This window comes from Callospermophilus lateralis, unplaced genomic scaffold (assembly GCF_048772815.1).
Source record: "Callospermophilus lateralis isolate mCalLat2 unplaced genomic scaffold, mCalLat2.hap1 Scaffold_1857, whole genome shotgun sequence".
Classification (NCBI taxonomy): Eukaryota; Metazoa; Chordata; class Mammalia; order Rodentia; family Sciuridae; genus Callospermophilus; species Callospermophilus lateralis.
In genome coordinates this window covers 80,791-98,080 of record NW_027512883.1, presented here as the reverse complement: position 1 = coordinate 98,080, position 17,290 = coordinate 80,791, and positions in this window count along the sequence as shown.

Below are 17,290 nucleotides of genomic sequence, written 5' to 3'. Positions count from 1 at the left end.
TGTGGGCAGGGCTCAGGGCAGGGCTGAGATCTGCCTGATATCTGAAGGTCTAGAGGCTCCAGGCTTCCCACAGCCCCAGACTGGGCTCTCAGAAGGCTGCTCCTGCAGGGGTCTGCCCTTCCCCATTTTTCTGGTCCCTCTACTCCTTGTCCCCTGTGGCCTGTCTAGCCACTTCCCTGGCTACCACACCACACCCTCTACCTCAGATGGCTTCCTCCAAGCCCCAGCTCACACACAGAATCCCTTACCCCTGGGAGCATACCAGGCATGCACAGTCCACTGACTTGGCCCTGGCCAGGCTGTGCATTAACACAAAGACAGCTGGCTGGGTTTCCCTCACCCAGGTTTGGAGCCCCTGAATGGGGAGCCCCTACCCCCACTCCGTGTGGTTGCCTCTAGACTGATTTCATTTATCACTGACCGAGGATGAGTAATTTCATTGTGAAGCACAGTTCAGGGTGATACATGAGGGAGCAGGGCAGGTGGTCGCCTTGCTGTCTTCCCCTCCAGAGGGAGGTTGGAAGGAGGATCCTGCCTCTCCATAAGTGGAGACTGGCAGTTGGGGAGGAAAGAGCCCCATCAGGGTGGTTGGCCAGGCCAGGTGGGAGTGAGGAGGCAGGGAAGGCAGACCAGGTCTCCCTGTCCAGATAGGGCAGGACAAGGACATGGCCATCCCCCACGCCCTGACTAGGGCTGAGGCTGAGGGCCCTACAGGTGGGAGTATGGAGGGGCAGATGTGTAACTCCAGCATCCAAACTGAAAAAGTGGGGATGCTTTCCTCTGAAAATTGCCACAGCAATCAGCTTCTCTTTGAATCCACGTGTTTCTGTTTTGTTTCCTTTTTCTTTTTTTTTAATTTGCAATACCATGAACTGAACTCACTGAGCCACACCCCCAGCCCTTGTCATTTTTTAATTTTGAGACAGGATCTTGCTAATTTGCCCAGGCTGGCCTTGAACTTGAGATTCTTTGTCCTCAACCCTGCTAATCCACGTGTTTTTAACAATGCCCATCTCACCAGCTACTGCACACCCACACTTCAAAGTAACATTTGCCGGCTGGGGCTGGATCTGGGGCTCAGTGGTAGAGCACTTGCTTAGCATGTATGAGGCAGTAGGTTTGATTCTCAGCACCACATAAAAATAAATAAAATAAAAGGTATTGTGTTCATCTACAACTAAGAAAAATAAACAAAGTAACACTTGCATTGGTCTCTTCCAGGTGTTTGGTGAGGGACCCTGCATTGCTGCTGGTGGGATTTGGGGTTCTGGCCTGCCCACCCACTCCTAGGTCCCCAGCCTGGGTGGGATGTGTGTGGCTGGGTGGGTGGAAACTGGAAGGCACAGGAGGCAGGGAGCAAGTTCACCCCTACTGCTTATGGTGGGCAAGATTCTGGGGTCTGGGAGGGCTGAGCAGACCCAGGACTTCCCTCCCCTGTGGTCAGCCAGCAGCCTCCCTCTGGCAGGCAGGTTAGCCACCCCCCCACTCACGCTGGACATGGGTCAGACAGTCCTGCAGGACCTCTCAATCTTGGCGGAGAAGCGTGGATGGTGGGTGCCTCGCTGTGTGACAGTCCCTGTCAGTCACCATGGTTGAGAGCCCAGAGAGAAGCGGGGGCGGCGACGGGAGGGGGCGCTGGCTGGCGGAGCTCTCCCCAGCCGGCCGGCTGCGTCCCTGGAGGCTGGTGGCTGCGGTGCCAGGCGCGTCCGGGAAGTCTGGGCAGCCGCGCTGCCACTGGCCCTGGCCTGCCCCCAGCCTGCCCCTGTGGGCTCAACCCTTAGTCTCTCTGGACTAACCCTCGTGCCCAGGCCTGGCTTACCCCTTATGTCTCCACTAGTCTAACTCTTCTGTCTCAGGGACTAGCTGACATCCGCTGTGCCTAAGTTGGCCCCAGTGGGCAGCCCAGGAGCAGCACCTACTGAAGCTTCAGGCTGGAGAAAGATGCTGGCCCAGGTCACTGAGGACACTGCCCCTCCCACCTGTCCCCTTTCCCCAGGGTCTGCAGCCAGGCCTGCTGTCTTCCTCTTGTACCACAGGGATACAGTGAGGACACACTGGATAATGATGATTTCTGCTAAAATTTTAGTATGCTGGGCTCCCTACCCAGCTCTTCGTGCAAATCATGAAGCTTGTCAAGATAGCCTGCCCAGGAAACTGAGGCTCTTGAGAGGCCAGGACTTGGCTCAGCCCTGGCAGAGTGGTAAAGCTGGATCCTGCCTCCTGCACCAGGGCTAAAGGCATTCCCTCCCCTCTCTTCTGTCCCCTGCCCCTTCCTCTTCTCCCTCCAAGCAGATGGTGCAGATATTGAAATGGACTTGTGGGGAGGTGGGCCTCTGGATTCTCAGAGTCTATGAGGAGGGTCTGCGATGATGAATCCCTGGGAGTGGGAGTATCTTTGGATCTCAAGGAGGAAGAGTCCACAGTCATGAAATCCAGAGAAAATGGACTGCAGCAGTTCCAATCAGGTGAGACTCAACCTCTCCTTGACTCTGGATGGGCTAAGGGGTAGACATTGTACCAACCCCTGTTGCCCACTGCAAAGCCAGCTTGAGTTCTCACATGAGATTGGCATTCGAATCATAGATAGGAACCTTAAAAATAACGTAAAGGTCAGCTGCTGTGGCACATGCCTATGATCCCAGAGACTTGGTCCAGAGTTATTAGGATAATGAATTTGAGGCCACCCTTGGTTACTTAGCAAGACCCTTTCTCAAAAACAAAAGAAAACAAAAACAAAAAACAAAACACACACACACACACACACACACACACACACAGAGAGAGAGAGAGAGAGAGAGAGAGAGAGAGAGAGAGAGAGAAGACTAAGGATGTTGATGTGGTAAAGTGACCCGGTATTAAATCCCCAGCACAAACAAACAACAAAAACTAGAACTTTAAGGGGTTAAGGTGTAGTTTAGTGGTAGAGCACTGCCCAGCATGCTCTACCATGAGGCCTGGGTTCAATAACCAGCACCAGGGAAAACAAAAGAAAAGAAGACATTAAGGAACAGAAATCATTGGTCAACCAGAGAATGACAGAAAAGGCTTGGGCACACTACTGGAGACAAGGGAGAGAGAGAGAGGTGCTCCAAATTAGGGCTTCTAGGGTTTCCACAGTCTCAGCCTCTCTACTACACGTATTCAGTTCCCCATGACTTGGCTGAGGTCTGGGTAGCAAGTGAGTGCAACAGGACGTGGGCCTTCAGCCCCTCCAGTCAAGGAGAGGTTGAGTCTCACCTGGTCAGAACTGTTGCAGTCCATTTTCTCTGGGTTTCTTTGTCTGAGGCTTGGGAGGTCTTAGCACAGCTGTGGCCCACAGGTTGGCAGGGATACCTGGGGACCCAGAGTCCTGTAGCACCTGCAGGGCAGTCCCAAACCATCTTCCTGGCTCCTGTGAATTTTAGGTGGGTGGTGGCTGGCTAAATTTCTCAGCATTTCCCCAAGTGTCCCCCTCACTTGTGACCTTGGATTCAGTACCCAGTATCATCCTAGGTGGAGACAGCTGGATTTACTGAAGTACGGGAACTCTCTCCATTTTTCTGAGGAGGAAAGAAAAGAGGATGGGAAACTGGTTTCTGAGAGCCAGGTCACATGCCAGGAGGACCTCTGGCTGCATACAGCCACCTCTTGCAGTAGGAGGACAGTAGAGTGAGCACATGTGGAGGGGCTGGGGTCCAAGATACTGACCATGAGGGACAACTATGCACCCAGCCAAGGTCTGCATCTTATGCCACTATCAAAGCCTACGGGTAGATGAGGATGATTCCATGGGTTATGATGCACTGCTGTGGTACATCCTTAAAACTGGCAAGAGTGGGTTGGCAAGTGAGGAGGGCCTTGACCCAGAGGATAGTGCTAGATCTGCTCCTGAAGGCGGTGGAGCCCACTGCCCATGCAGGGTGAGATACTTGCAAACTTCTCTTCCTATACAACTGACCAGGAGGTCAGAGAGAGACAGAGTGAAGAAAGTCAGGGTCAGGGTGAATTGACCCTTGGCCTGATTGATGAGAGACTGAACATGTTTAAGGGCCAAGGGGCTGAGGTGGGGGCTGAAGATCCAGGAGAGTTTCCCCAAAAGCAAGGTCAGACTTAGATGGGAGGTGGACCCCCAGCATCAGGCCAAGGGCAGGAATGCCTGATGGGTGGGGGTCTGTTCAAGGTTGGTGAAGCAGGAGGAAGGCTGGGAGGGAGTCAGGGATTCTGCCAATGGCTTGGTAAGGTGCAAAGGTGCAGAGGTTGCTGCTAAGTGACTGAAGCCACAGTGTGGGCAGAGGTGAGCCACCGGGATCTCTGCAGGGAATAGTGTCAGGAGGTGGAGCTCGTCTGCAGCTGGTGAGGGCAGATTAGGTAGAGAGGAGACGCAGCAGAAGGGGGCTGCAGGTGGAGGGAGAGTAGGGCTCTTAGCCACAGCCCAGAGAGTACTGATCTGGCTGAGGATGGTGGGGCTTGAGTTCTAGGGACAGCTGGGTACTAGCACTCAGGCACAGCTAGATGGCTGAGTGTGGGGCACATATGGCCTGCATGGCTTATTTTTTATTTTATTGAGATAGTATTCACATTACAGGGGCTGGGGTTGTGGCTCAGCCATATAGTGCCCGCTTAGCATATGTAAGGCCCTGGGTTCGATCCTCAGCACCACAGAAAATAAATAAACAAAATAAAGGTATTGTGTTCAACTACAACTAAAAAAATATTTAAAAATTCACAAAACATAAATTTAAGCTCAAAGTGAAAAATTCAGTGGTGCTTTTTGCATTCACAGTGTTGTACAACTTGAAATTTCACCTAACTCTTGACACATTTCGTAGCACCAAGCAGTCACCCCTGTTCTTCCTTCCCTCGAACTGGGTAACCACAACTCTACTTCCCGTTTCTATGGATTTGCCTGTTCTGGACTCTTTTCTAGATGGAGTCCTGCACTAGGTGCCCTCTGGTGTCTGTTTTTGCTGATCATACTGTTTTCAGAGTTCATCCATGTTGAAGTATGTGTCAAGCTTTATTCCCTTTGGGGCTGAATAGCATTCACCCTGTGGATGGACCACAGTTGTATCATTCACCCACTGATGGCCCTGGAGTGCTCCAACTGTATGGCCATTGAGGGCAATGAGGTTGTCAACATTAAGTGTTGTTGAGCACTAGTTGCAGTCCTTTCTGGCAGGTGCCAGAGACTGGAATTGTGTGTCCTGTGTGATTCTGTGCTTAACTTTTGTGAGAAGTTGCCCTTCCACATTTCATAACCTCACCAGTCATACAAGAGGGTTCCAACTTCTCCATATCCTCATCAACACCTGTTATTTTTCTTTTTAAAATTCAGCATTCTAGCAGATTTGGAGTGGTACCTGGCGCGTTGGTTTTGTGTTTATTTTTCCCATCATTCAGGGGCTTCAGAAGGTGGAGTTTACAACCGGGGTGGGAAATGAAAGTGTCCTGCCAGGAATGGGGTGAGATGAGGACAACAGACCTGTGGGGATCACACAATACGCTGAGGAGGCCAGGTGCTTGCTGTTGACAGGAGCTACTCACTACTGGACCAGCATGAGAGACAGCCCTTCCTCCTCTATCCCCATAGTCCCTGCAAAGCTGGGTCAGTCCCTAGATGTGTGCACATGGTCAGATCTGCAAACCTGCACCCTGGAGTCACAGAGTCAATGCATGGTCTCCCAGAGTGTGGGGAGGGACCCAGGGCAGGTGTCCTGACCAAACAGCTATGGACAGATCCTTCCCGGAACATGAGTCTGGAATTAGGGTCCAGAAAAAAAGCCCACACTTTGGGAGCCTTGCTATTGTTAAGGCATTTGTCTCACCCTTACTTTCTACACATACTCTGGGAATTCCTGCACACACTTGGGCAGTGCTACAGGAATTCAGGCAGGTGCAACAGGGCTGGGAGGAGGATTTTTGCCCCCTGGGGGCTGTGTGGGAAGCCGGGCAGGTGTCAGCTTTGGAAAGGGTCATGGGCTTGGTCACCTTGTGTAAGAGTTTGTGCATCTAGGGAGGCCATGATGGTGGGGGACACTCTCGTGCAGGTGGCACTGGGGGCCAGCACCTAAGCCTCAGGCTCTTTCTTGGATTTCTCCTGGGAGTGAGCAGAAGGAAGGACACAATGTGGGGACATTTCCTGTACTAGATGCTGATGGGAGGGTGTCAGGTGAACCTCATTGATGGTGTGTGGGAAGGGACCCCACGCTCAGATGCTCAGCCCCTGACTCTGGAGGACCACAGATACCTGTGTCCAGAGAAGATGTGTTCTGCTAGAGGCTGTGCTGGTTCCAACTGCCAGGCCCTCCCCTCTGCCACTGTGATCACTTCTCCAGAGAAGAGTCTAGGCACAGGCAGAGAGGGCTCCAAAGGTGGGAGGGCTTGTTTCCTACCACCAGACCCTGAGACTGGAGGCCAGCACCCTGCTTGGCTGTATCCCCTGCTCTCTGAGCCTCCATCTGCTTTGTTGATTCAGGTTTTCTCATTTCCATGGCTGGGTTCTATCTGGTGACATGGAAGTGAGAGGAATACAGGCTGCAGTGGTCTAGCAGGAAGCCCATCTATCTCCCTAAGGAAGCCCTCACTTCCCAGATCCTGGGTCTAGCTGCTGCAAGCTGTACAGAAGGGTCAGTGTGCCCTCTGGTGGCCAGTTCTGTCCTTGCAGGCTGAGGGAAAGAAGCAGAGGACCCTCTCCTTAGGCCTGACCTCTGACTCTGTTCAGCTTAGCCCCCAGCTCAGTGTCCAACCTTGTCTTTGACATTGTAAAAACATTCTGGCTTTACTTTCATCCTCAGGGAAGCCACTTACCATGTGCTCAGGCAGCCCCAGAAGAGGCTGGTCCACAGCCCAGGTCTGTCCACAGCCACAGGAGGGAGCTTGGAAGTGGAGTTCCCAGCCTAGCCTTCAAATGAGACTGCAGCCCTGGCCACAGAGACCTCGGGCCTGGGTAGCTGGCCAAACCACACCTCATATTCTGATCCAAAGCAGGTGTAAGATAATCAATGCTTATTGTTTTATGTTTGCGGGCATGGGGCCAGAAACATGCCACCCTGAAGCATGTCTTTGGCATATTTCAAGGTGAAATACTGAGAAGCTGCTGAAAAGATGCTATTTTGTAACTGAGATTTACATCCATCCATACTAGGAAAAATGGCAGATGCAGATAGGACTTCCTGTTTGACACTCATTCCCTTTCTGCCTGGAAAAGTTTCTTCTGCAGAAAGAAGATGGGGCTCTGACACCTGCCCAGTCAGAGGTGGTCACATGTGGCTGTGCTGTGGAAGTTATCAGACAACAGGACAACCCTGGCTCCCTCTGCACCTCCCCCAAGCTTCTGCAGCCAGCACCACTGCCTGGGCCCTAGGAACCCAAAGCCCCCATCCACCATCCTGCTCCTGTGCTTAGGCATATAGTGCCTAAATTACCACATAACTTCCCCATTAATCCGTCTGTTGCTCCATTTCCTTCGTATCTTAAAATTATCAAAACTTGAGAGGGAAAAGAATAAGTCAAGAACTTCCCTACAGGGCTACTTGGTTGCATGGTACCAGGTGACTCACCCAGGAGCATGGATGCTCCTGATGATGAGAGCAGTGCAAAGACTTGGTTGGGAGCATAAGGCTGCTTGGTGTGTGTAGGCATGAGAGGCAGCATGTGAGACGGTGGCTGCTCATGAACTCCTGACACTTCACAACACAGGCACCTTCCTGGGCCGGGGAACATGTGCTCCAGAGGGAAACAGACCATGAACAAAAACCACCACCTACAGGAAGATTCAGATCATAGTGCAGGGAAGGAAATACCAAGGAGCTGTTTGCAGGGCCTGGGAAGTGAGGTTGGATGGTCAGGAAACTCCTTGGAAGGAGTGACATTTGAATGGAAGGGGTGGGGGAGATAAGAAGGATATAGAATGAAACAGACAGTATTATTACTGTGTGAATATATATGACTGCATGACCAATGTGATTCTGCAACCTATATACTCAGAAAAATGAGAAATTATATCCCATCTGCTTCAAATTTATGATATGTCAAGATCATTGTACTGTCATGTATAACTAAGTAAAACAAACAAAGAACATTTGAATGGAAACCTAGGTGGTGGGTGGAAACGCTCTGGACATGGCTGCCTGCAGAGGAACAGTGAATGTGAAGTCTGAGTGGTGCCCGAGACAGTAGGGAGGTCAGCAGGGCAGGAGTGGAGAATGAGAACATTGAGGTCAACAGGTGGGTACAGTCAGCCTGAGGGGTCGCAGTGTGAGCAGCTGAGTGTGGCTGGGGGTGCCCCGGACCACCGCAGGACTCAAAAGACTCAGGGGCTCAGAAGAGCCCTCTGCTTGTGGACACAGTTTGCCAGAGCCAGAGGATGTGGGGACGAGGGACATGGGCAGGGCCAGAGCACCAGGGCAGGCCCTGTGGGCCACCTCCAGCGGAGTCCAGCACCTGCACCCCTGCCCGCCATTTCCATGGGGGAAGCCAGGGGAGGGGTTTAGTGGGCACTGAAGATGCCTCTGCGAAGACAGCTGGTCTGGAACCCCGGCACTGGGGGGCTCCCGAGAGTGGGAGGCGCAGGATGGGAGCCATGAACACATGCTCCAGGCGCGTGTCGGGGAGAAGCCCAAGGAAGCCGGGTCTGAGGGAAACGGAGGAGAGAGCTGCAGGGGAACAAGCCGCCCCTGGGATGAGGGAAGAAGGCCCGGCCTCTGACTGAGGTTCGCAGAGGCCAGGGAGGAAGGCCAGAGGTTCCGGCGGACACCGGGGAGGCGGGCTTCCTTGGTCAGCACACAGCTGACCGGGGAAGTGCGTGGGACAGCCCGCCTGTGACAAATGGAGAAAAAGAAACTCACCTGGAGTTTCCAGAACAAAAGGACCCCAGAGGGAGTCTCACCCGCCCAGGACAGAGGCCCTTCTACCCCAAACGAGCCCCACCCACCCAGGAAGGCCCCACCCACTAGGGTGAGACCACGCCCACTCAAGACAAAGCCTCACCAGTTGGTGATGAGACCACGCCTATTAGAATGAGGCCCCGCCCACCCTGGCTCTGGCATTGCCCTGCCCACATTCACATTGATACCTCTGCAGTACCACAGGGATGTCATCTCTGCCCATGGCCAGACACCAGCCCTCGCAGGTGCCCAGCCGAAAGCATCAGACCTGGGCCAGAGCCTCTGGACATTTCCAGAAGGCAACTCCTGAGTACCAGAGTGGGTGCTGGCCACCCACTGCTGTTCCCTTTCCAGAGTGACACAATTTAGGAGGAAAGTTGGGACCCCACAGGATGCTGCTGGGCTTCAGGCTTCCCCTGCTGAGGGGCAGAAGTAATGGCTAGAGCGTCCACAGCCCACATCTGTTCTGTCTCTCACCTCCTCCTCTCTCTCCCCAGGCCACAGCCTCTTGTTTCATTAACAAGAGTCCAGTGTGCCAATAGTCAAGGGGTTCTGACAAGTTCTGGGCAGAGCCAGGCCTTCATGTACAGGGACTGGCCTGTTGTAGGGGCAAGAGGGACTTTGTGGACTGAGCACTGGAGGTGACCTTCAAGCTGCTGTGATGGCCATTCCATCACTAGTCACAGCTGGAGCCCAGAGACAACCAGGCTCAGCCTGTCCAAACTTGTTCCCACTGCTTCTCCATATAGGCCACCTGTTTCCTGCTCCATAGCCCAGGGTGGAGAGCACCACAGCCCAAGGGTTCCATGCAGCTTCTTGCTTTCTCTGGGTACCACTGTCTTAGTTTGCTAAGGTTGCTGTGACAAAATGCCACAGATGGCGCAGAGCAGGAATGATTTCCCCCAGGTTCTGGGGTCTGGAGGTCCAAGTCTACTATGTGAGCTGGGTCAATTTCTGGAAGGGCCATTTAATCACCTCCTCAGGGGGCCCACTTCCAAATGCTGCCCCATGGGGTTAGGCTTCAGCCTGTGGATTTGGGGAAACATAGCACCCACCTGTCCCCTCAAATCTCTGCTTGGTGTATCATGTGTTGTGTTCCCTCAGATTCATTTGTTGGAGTTCTAATCCCCAGTCCTCCAGGATATGGCTATGTAGAGCAGGATCTTCAAAGAGGCAATCAAGGTTAAGTGAGGCCCTAGTCCAGTAGGCCTCCTGAGGAGAGTAGGATAGACTCACAGAGGACATAGCTGACAGAGGGCACCTGCAAGCCCTGTAGAGTGGCCTTAGGGACAGCCAGCCTGTAGCACCTCCATCTCAGACTCCAGCCCCCAGGGCCATGAGGGATGTGTGTCTGCTGCTTGAACTGCTGTCCTGGGTGCCTTGCTAGGTTGGCACGAGACTGTAGCCCATGGGTGTGGGCTGGCATTTCCTTCAACCCTTCCTCATCCCACAGGGGTTCCCTTCAGATAGGCTCCTGGGACTCAGGTGGGAGGGAACACTATTATCCTTATTTGACCCCACAAACCTACCCCTCTTTCATCTGAAGCCAACCCCAGTTTCTCCTTATAGGGAGCGTGGTCCAGACAGTGCCCACCTGCTCTGCTGGCTGCCAGGACCCAGGCTTTTCTCAGCAGCAGCTCAGGACGCTGGGTAAAGAGGCACCTGGGTCTGCCTGCTCCTACTGTTATAGCCTGAGTGCTTGAACTCAGCCATCTGCCCCCATAACAATAGATGGAAGCCATTTTAGACTAACCTCCAAAGCTGTGCTCCTCCCCCCAGTGACATGTGGTCCTTTTTCAACCAGGGATGAGCACAAAGACTGGACTGCAGAGGAGATACCTGTGGACACTTTCATCTGGCCAGGGGCCAGCACCCCCTGAGATACACCATACCCTGACATGTCCAAGTAAACAGATTTGCCTGCCTAGCCCCCTCCCTCTCAGAATCATACACTCACCTGACTGCCCCACTGGCTCCAAGACAGCTCCCTCTATGCAGTGGACAGTTGCTCCCTCACAGACTTGTCTGCCCAGTACTCCCCGACCCCCATGGCTCTGCAGACACTTCTTTCACTAGACTCTCTCCATCCCACACCCCAGAGGGACCAGGGGCTTCCAGTGGAGCTCTTCCCAGATCCCTCCAGCAGCTCCACAGGCTGGGAACTGAGGGGCTTCCAGTGGAGCTCTTCCCAGATCCCTCCAGCAGCTCCACAGGCTGGGAAGTGAGGGTTCTCAAGGCCTTGAGGCATATCCTTCAGAGAAGAAACCTGGCCCCTCCCCATGATATCCAGGAGAGGTGGGGACCTGGTTTGTTCTGGTGTCATGAGGAAGGGAGAGTCATGGGACTGGAGGCCAGCACTGTCTCCCTTCAGTGGTGACTTGGCTTCCAGGTGTGGCAAAGGAGGTTTCGTGTCAGTTGCCTGGGGAACACCACATGGCCGTCCCTGCAGAAAGGGCCTTCAGAATCATACTTGCTACTTAGAACATTAACACATGAGCCTATTTTTAAAACACAAGTTTGGTACACAAAAACCTTGCTTGGCGGGCCTCACAGAAGACAAGCTGGTGGGAGGAATTCAGGTAGGAGCCCCCTCCCATGCCTCCTCCTGACTTTTGTCCTGGGGACAGCAGCAGGAAGAGGGCAGTGAGGTCAGGTCTGAGCAGTCCAAGCACTGGAGGGGTTGCTGCAGGGCTGGACGCTGCCCTTTCTTTTCTGTTCCTGGAGTTGCGTTCTTGGGACAATCACGTCCCTCTCCTCTTTCCTTCTAAATTCCTTTGTGGTTCACCCTTTCCATGCATACCACTCTCTAAAGGAGCCATGTCTGCACATCTAGAGTTTCTCTCCATTCCTCTTTTCTGGGAAACGTGTGTGTGTGTGTGTGTGTGTGTGTATGGGATGGGGTCCGGGAATTGAACCCAAGGGCATTCTACTGTTGAGCTGTGTCCTCAGCTCTTTTGATTTTTATTTGAGACAGGGTCTTGTTAAGTTGCCCAGGCTGGCCTCAAAATGTTAACCTCCTGCTTCAGCCACCTGAGTCGCTCAGATTACAGGTGTGGCCACCATGCCCAGCTAGGAAATCATTTTTTAAAAAAATATTTATTAATTTTTTTTTTTTTAGTTTTCGGCAGACACAACATCTTTGATTGTATGTGGTGCTGAGGATCAAACCCAGGCCACACACATGCCAGGCGAGCGCGCTACTCTTGAGCCACATCCCCAGCCCCGGAAATCATTTTTTATGTTAGACTTTTCATTAGCTGGGTGCAGCCTATAGTCCCAGCACTCAGGAGGCTGAGGCAGGAGGATCATTTGTTGTCACCCAGTCAATCCCATGTCCTGCAGAACTGCCCACTTCCACAGGAGCCAGGTCTTCTTGTCCCCTCCTGCCTCCTTGGGACTTCTAGAGGTTGGTGGGCCGCAGGACTCTGACCCCTCTCTTCTCTCCTGTGGCTCATGTGCTGTGGCTGCCCCTCTTGGCCTCTGCCAGCCCCATGACCACCTGCCATTACAGAGTTCTCTGCTAGGCATGCATCCGAGGGAGTGCTGAGAGCTCAGCCTGCCTTCAACCAGGTGGATGGGTCAGTGAGCAGAGGCCACTTGCCAGTCAGCATCAGCCACACTGTCCTTTCTGGGCTCACCAGCAGGACCTGCCTGCTGCCTGGGGGGCCCTTGTGAGGTGCACACCTCCTGTGCCACCATAGGTGTACTCATGGCCACTATTGGGGAAGGTCTGTGACTCCTGTGTTTTATTCCCTTCCTCTTTTTATCCATCCTTTCCTTCGTCCATCACTAGGTGCTGGGGATACACTGGTGGCCCAGACACACTAGCCCCTGTCAGGGTTTGGATGTGAGGTGTCTCCCCAGTGCTCCTGTGTTAATGCAGGAATGTTCAGAGGTGAAATAAATGATTGGATTGTTAGAGCTGTGACCTAACCCATCCCTCTCAGAATGGACTGACTGGGTGGAAACTGAGTGTGGCTGGAGGGGACTAGTCCCTGGGGGCTGCCCTGAAAAGGTGCATCTTCCCTGCAGCCTACCCCTCTCTTCCTGCTTCCTGGCTTTGAGGTGAGCATGGCTCCTTTGCCACACACTTTGACCCAGGCACCCAGAGGAGACATTGAGTGTCGAGCCAGGTGGTGCTGTGGGGTGAGGGAGAACTGTGCAGACTAGATGTCAAGCCTCATCCCTGCCCTCCCTGCATCCCAGAAGGGGCTGGAGCAGCAGCAGCCCCTCTGCCCTTGGGCAGGAGCTTTGAGAAGTCAAGGATGAGGACAAGGCTGGGCTGCAGCTCTGTAGGTGATTTCTACACCCACAGGCAACTGGCTTTCTGTCTTTATTTCTTTTAGTTTAGTTTTCTAAAATGGCTGTAAAATTGTATGTATTTTAAAATTGCATGTATTTATGCATACATGATATATTTACATTTGTATTTAAAAATATTTTTAGTTGTAGATAGACACAATACCTTTATTTTATTTATTTATTTTATGTGGTGTGGAGAATCAAATCCAGTGCCTCAAATGTGCTATGCAAGCACTCTACCACTGAGCTGCAACCTCAGCCCTGTAGGTTTGTATTTATACCAATAGTGCTTGCCCAGAGAGGCCACATCCTGTGGCTGCTGCTTCCCCCCACAAATGAGCACTTCTCCACTGGTGCTGCTCCCGTGTCTGCTCCTGGGCTTCTCCTTGGCTTTGGGGCCTGCCCAGGTGTGCATTGTTGTGGACCTTCACCACCTTGCCCAGAGAGGTGGTCCACTTCATCTTGTCCAGATCTGGACCTGCCCTGCAGTCTTCTCCCTCTGTAGCTCTCCAGTGGGCCTTGCTGTGCCCACTGACACTCGAGATGCTGCAGAGAGTTCTTGAGAATCACTGGTGTGAGGGTTCCTTTCCTCTTCTTCTTCATTTTTTAATATTTATTTTTAGTTTACGTGGATACAATACCTTCATCTTATTTTTATGTGGTGCTGAGGATTGAACCCAGTGCCTCACGCATGACAGGCGAGCGCTCTACCTCTGAGCCCCCAGCCCCAGCCCTCCTTTCCTCTTCTGCTCTTCTCTTTCCTCTACTGGGCCTTGCTGGCCGGCACCTCCTCACACAGCTCCACCTTAATGCAGATGAACACCAGCTCCCGTGGCCCTTGCTGGCCATCTCCAGGGAAGACTGGCTGCCTCCTCTGTCTTTGTTGCCTTCTCCGTTCCACCAGGCCCTTTTTGGTTCCGTTCCTTTCTCTGTTGCCTTTTATCCAGAACGGCAGTGGGCAGCTTCTTAAGGCTACCCTGGTCCCTGGTCTGCTGGATCTTTTCCCATAGCACTATTGCAGGACCTCCCTTTCAAAGAGAGAGTCTGCCACTCTATCCCACCATAATACTTCTCCTCTTTGGTCGCTGTTGGCTTCTTGGACCCATGAGTAACTGGAGACTTCTCCCCAAAGGAGTTGGCCTTGCTCCCAGCCTTCTATTTCTGTGCCCAGAATTTCTTTTGTGTTTTCTTCCTTTTATTCTTTTAGGGCCCAGAAGCTTCTGAGCCTTGAATATTGCCAGCCTGTGTGTGCCACAGAGACTGGGGCCTGGGCAGGGTGCAGGTCTTGGGCCAGGTCCTGTGGGTAGGTGTCCTTGGTGAGGTGGGTGGCTGTGGCTGCCTCTTGCTGGGTCCCTACAGTGGTACAACTCAAGTATCTTCTTTTAAGAAATGTCTACTTAGGTCTTTGGTCCATGTTTTAGATTTTTTGGCTATTCAGTTGTTAGATGAATAGCTTGCAAACATTTTCTCTCCTTCTGGAAGTTGTCTCTTTACTCTGTTGATATTTCCTTGGTTGGGCAGAAGATGTTTAATTTGATCTGATTCAATTTGTCAGGTTTTGTTTTTATTGCCTATGCTATCACTTCTAAAGTAATCTCTCCCCAGAGCTACTCCCACCTAGAGGCACCAGCTGGCCTCAGGAGAAACCTTGACTTTCCTCCAGGAAGCCATGTGGGGAACCCCGGACCCAGGCAGAGCTGCGCCATTAGCAGAGTGGAGAAAGGCTGTGAAGAGAGGCCCAGCCCCAACAGCTCTTTCCTGAAAATCAGGACGGAGAGAGAGGGGGCTTCAGGTCCTCAGCTGCAGAGGTGAACTCTGAACCCGCAACTGGAATCAGCCCCTCAGACTTCCCGCCTATATCCTGGTTAACTTGAAGCAGCTGGGTGGATGTGATGCTGGACACTGGGTACCTGGCCTCAGTGATGCAAAGCTGGAACTGGGCGGCACACACCAAGCTTCTGGAGTCTGCCAACAGCTGAGAGCTAGGTGGAGACTTTCAGAGTCCTGAGTTGCCTACAAACACCTGCTGCCAACCCACCTTCTTTCCTTCCCTGTGAGAAGCTGGAGAGGCGGAGGGTGGACAGTGACCTCCACTGGGCTGGACATGGCACAGGCCAGGGGCTGGCTGGGAGGGCTGCTCCCTGTGGCTGTGGAGCTTGCACCTCCTTCCTCCCCTTCTCACCCCATTTCTGAGCTGGAGAGGAACTCCGAGTGGTCCTGGAGCAGCCCTGACCACAGAGGCCCCTCCAGCCAGCTTGGCCATCCCCTCTGGGATAGCAGAGCAGTGGGAACCAGGGACAAGGGGATTCCAGCATGCCACAAGGGGCTACCAGTCCTGCTGTGGATGTATCTGGGCTTTGGCCCCAATGTCCCTGTCCCTCGGGATGTTGGAGGACTACCTTCTACTGTGTCTGAGAGATGGGCCAGCAGACACTGGGGCATTTCCAATTAACAGATCACAGAAACAGATTTTGAAGTAGAGAACTTATTCCTGCTCCCAGACATCAGGGGTTGGGCTGTGGCTCAGTAAGACAGCGCCTGCCTTGCATATGTGAGGCACTGGGTTCGATCCTCAGCACTGCATAGAAATAAATAAACAAAGATATTGTGTCCATATACAACTAAAAAAAGAGAGAGTGAGTGACATCAGAGCAGCTTGGCACACTGCCTTCCTGTTCCTGGGATCATATGGGAGAGGACTCTGAGGTGAGAGTGTGAGCCACACGTGGCACTGTCACTACTCAGCCTCGCCCACAACAGGGCCCAGTGAGTGTGGACTCCTCCCCCAGCCCCTTCAGACAAGATGGGTGGCCCTGTCTGTGTGGCATTTCCAATGGTCTTTATTGTCCTGCACACTCCTGGCCAAAGCCACATGACACCACAAACACATGACCCACTTGAGCTTGTTCAGAATCTGAGACCAGCTTCCTCTCTTCCTGACCTGCTGAGAACAGGTGGTTATTCAAGGCACCTTGGGGCCAAGGATGGCTGTGGGGGATGGATGGCAGCAGTATCTGGACCCCTCTGCCACCTGCAGTTCAGAAATCCAGTGTGAAAACTCAAGATTACCCTCAAGGTTGGGAGGAAGAGCCTTGGAAGATGACTGAACTCAGATGAATGTGCAAGCAAGGGAGGTGGAACAAGTGCAGCGCAGCACCGGGAATGCTGGTCTCAGCAGAGTGAGATGAACTCAGAAGCACAGGTCCCTATTCTGGGGCAGAGGCCAAGTCCCTGGCCACAGCTCTGCCTGGCTCTCTCTGGTCCAAGTGCCACATGTGTCATGCTGTGCCTGCCACTTATGCCCTCTGCTCCACCCTGCACCATGCTCAGCTGCTACCAGCCCTCCGGAGGTGTCCCTGCATATGCTGTGTAGCCTCACCCTGACCCACAGCCCACCAGGAGACTTCGGCTACACTCAATACCCAGTGCTATCCCATGGCCCATCAGGAGACAATGATGCACTGACTTCCAAGCCACTGTTGTCCAACGACCCACAACGAGACCTCCTCAGCATCCCCTGCCAAGCCCAGTGCTGTACCATGGACCATCTGGAGACCTCCTCTGGACTCCCTGTCCAGCCCGGTGGTGACCCATGACCCCAGGTGACCTTCTGTGCACTCTCTGCTCAGCCCAATGGTGACCCATGACCCCAGGTGATCTTCTGTGTACTCTCTGCCCAGCCCAGTGCTGTCCCATGGCCCCCAGGAGACCTCCTCTTCACTCACTGCCCAGCCCAGTGCTGTCGTGTGGACCATCAGGAGACCTCCTCTGTACTCCCTGCCCACGCAGTGCTGTCGCATGGCCCCCAGGAGACCTTCTCTGCACTCCCTTCCCAGCCCAGTGCTGTCCCATGGCCCCAAGGAGACCTCCTCTGCACTCCCTGCCCAGCCCAGTGCTGTCGCATGGCCCCCAGGAGACCTAATCTGCACTCCCTGAGCAGCCCAGTGCTGTCCCATGGCCACAAATGACCTCCTGTGCACTCCCTGCCCTGCCCAGTGCTGCCCCATGGCCCCCAGGAGACCTCCTCTGTACTCTCTGCCGAGCCCAGTGCTGTCCCATGGCCCCCAGGAGACCTCCCCTGTACTTTCTGCCCAGCCCAGTGCTGTCCCATGGCCCCCAGGAGA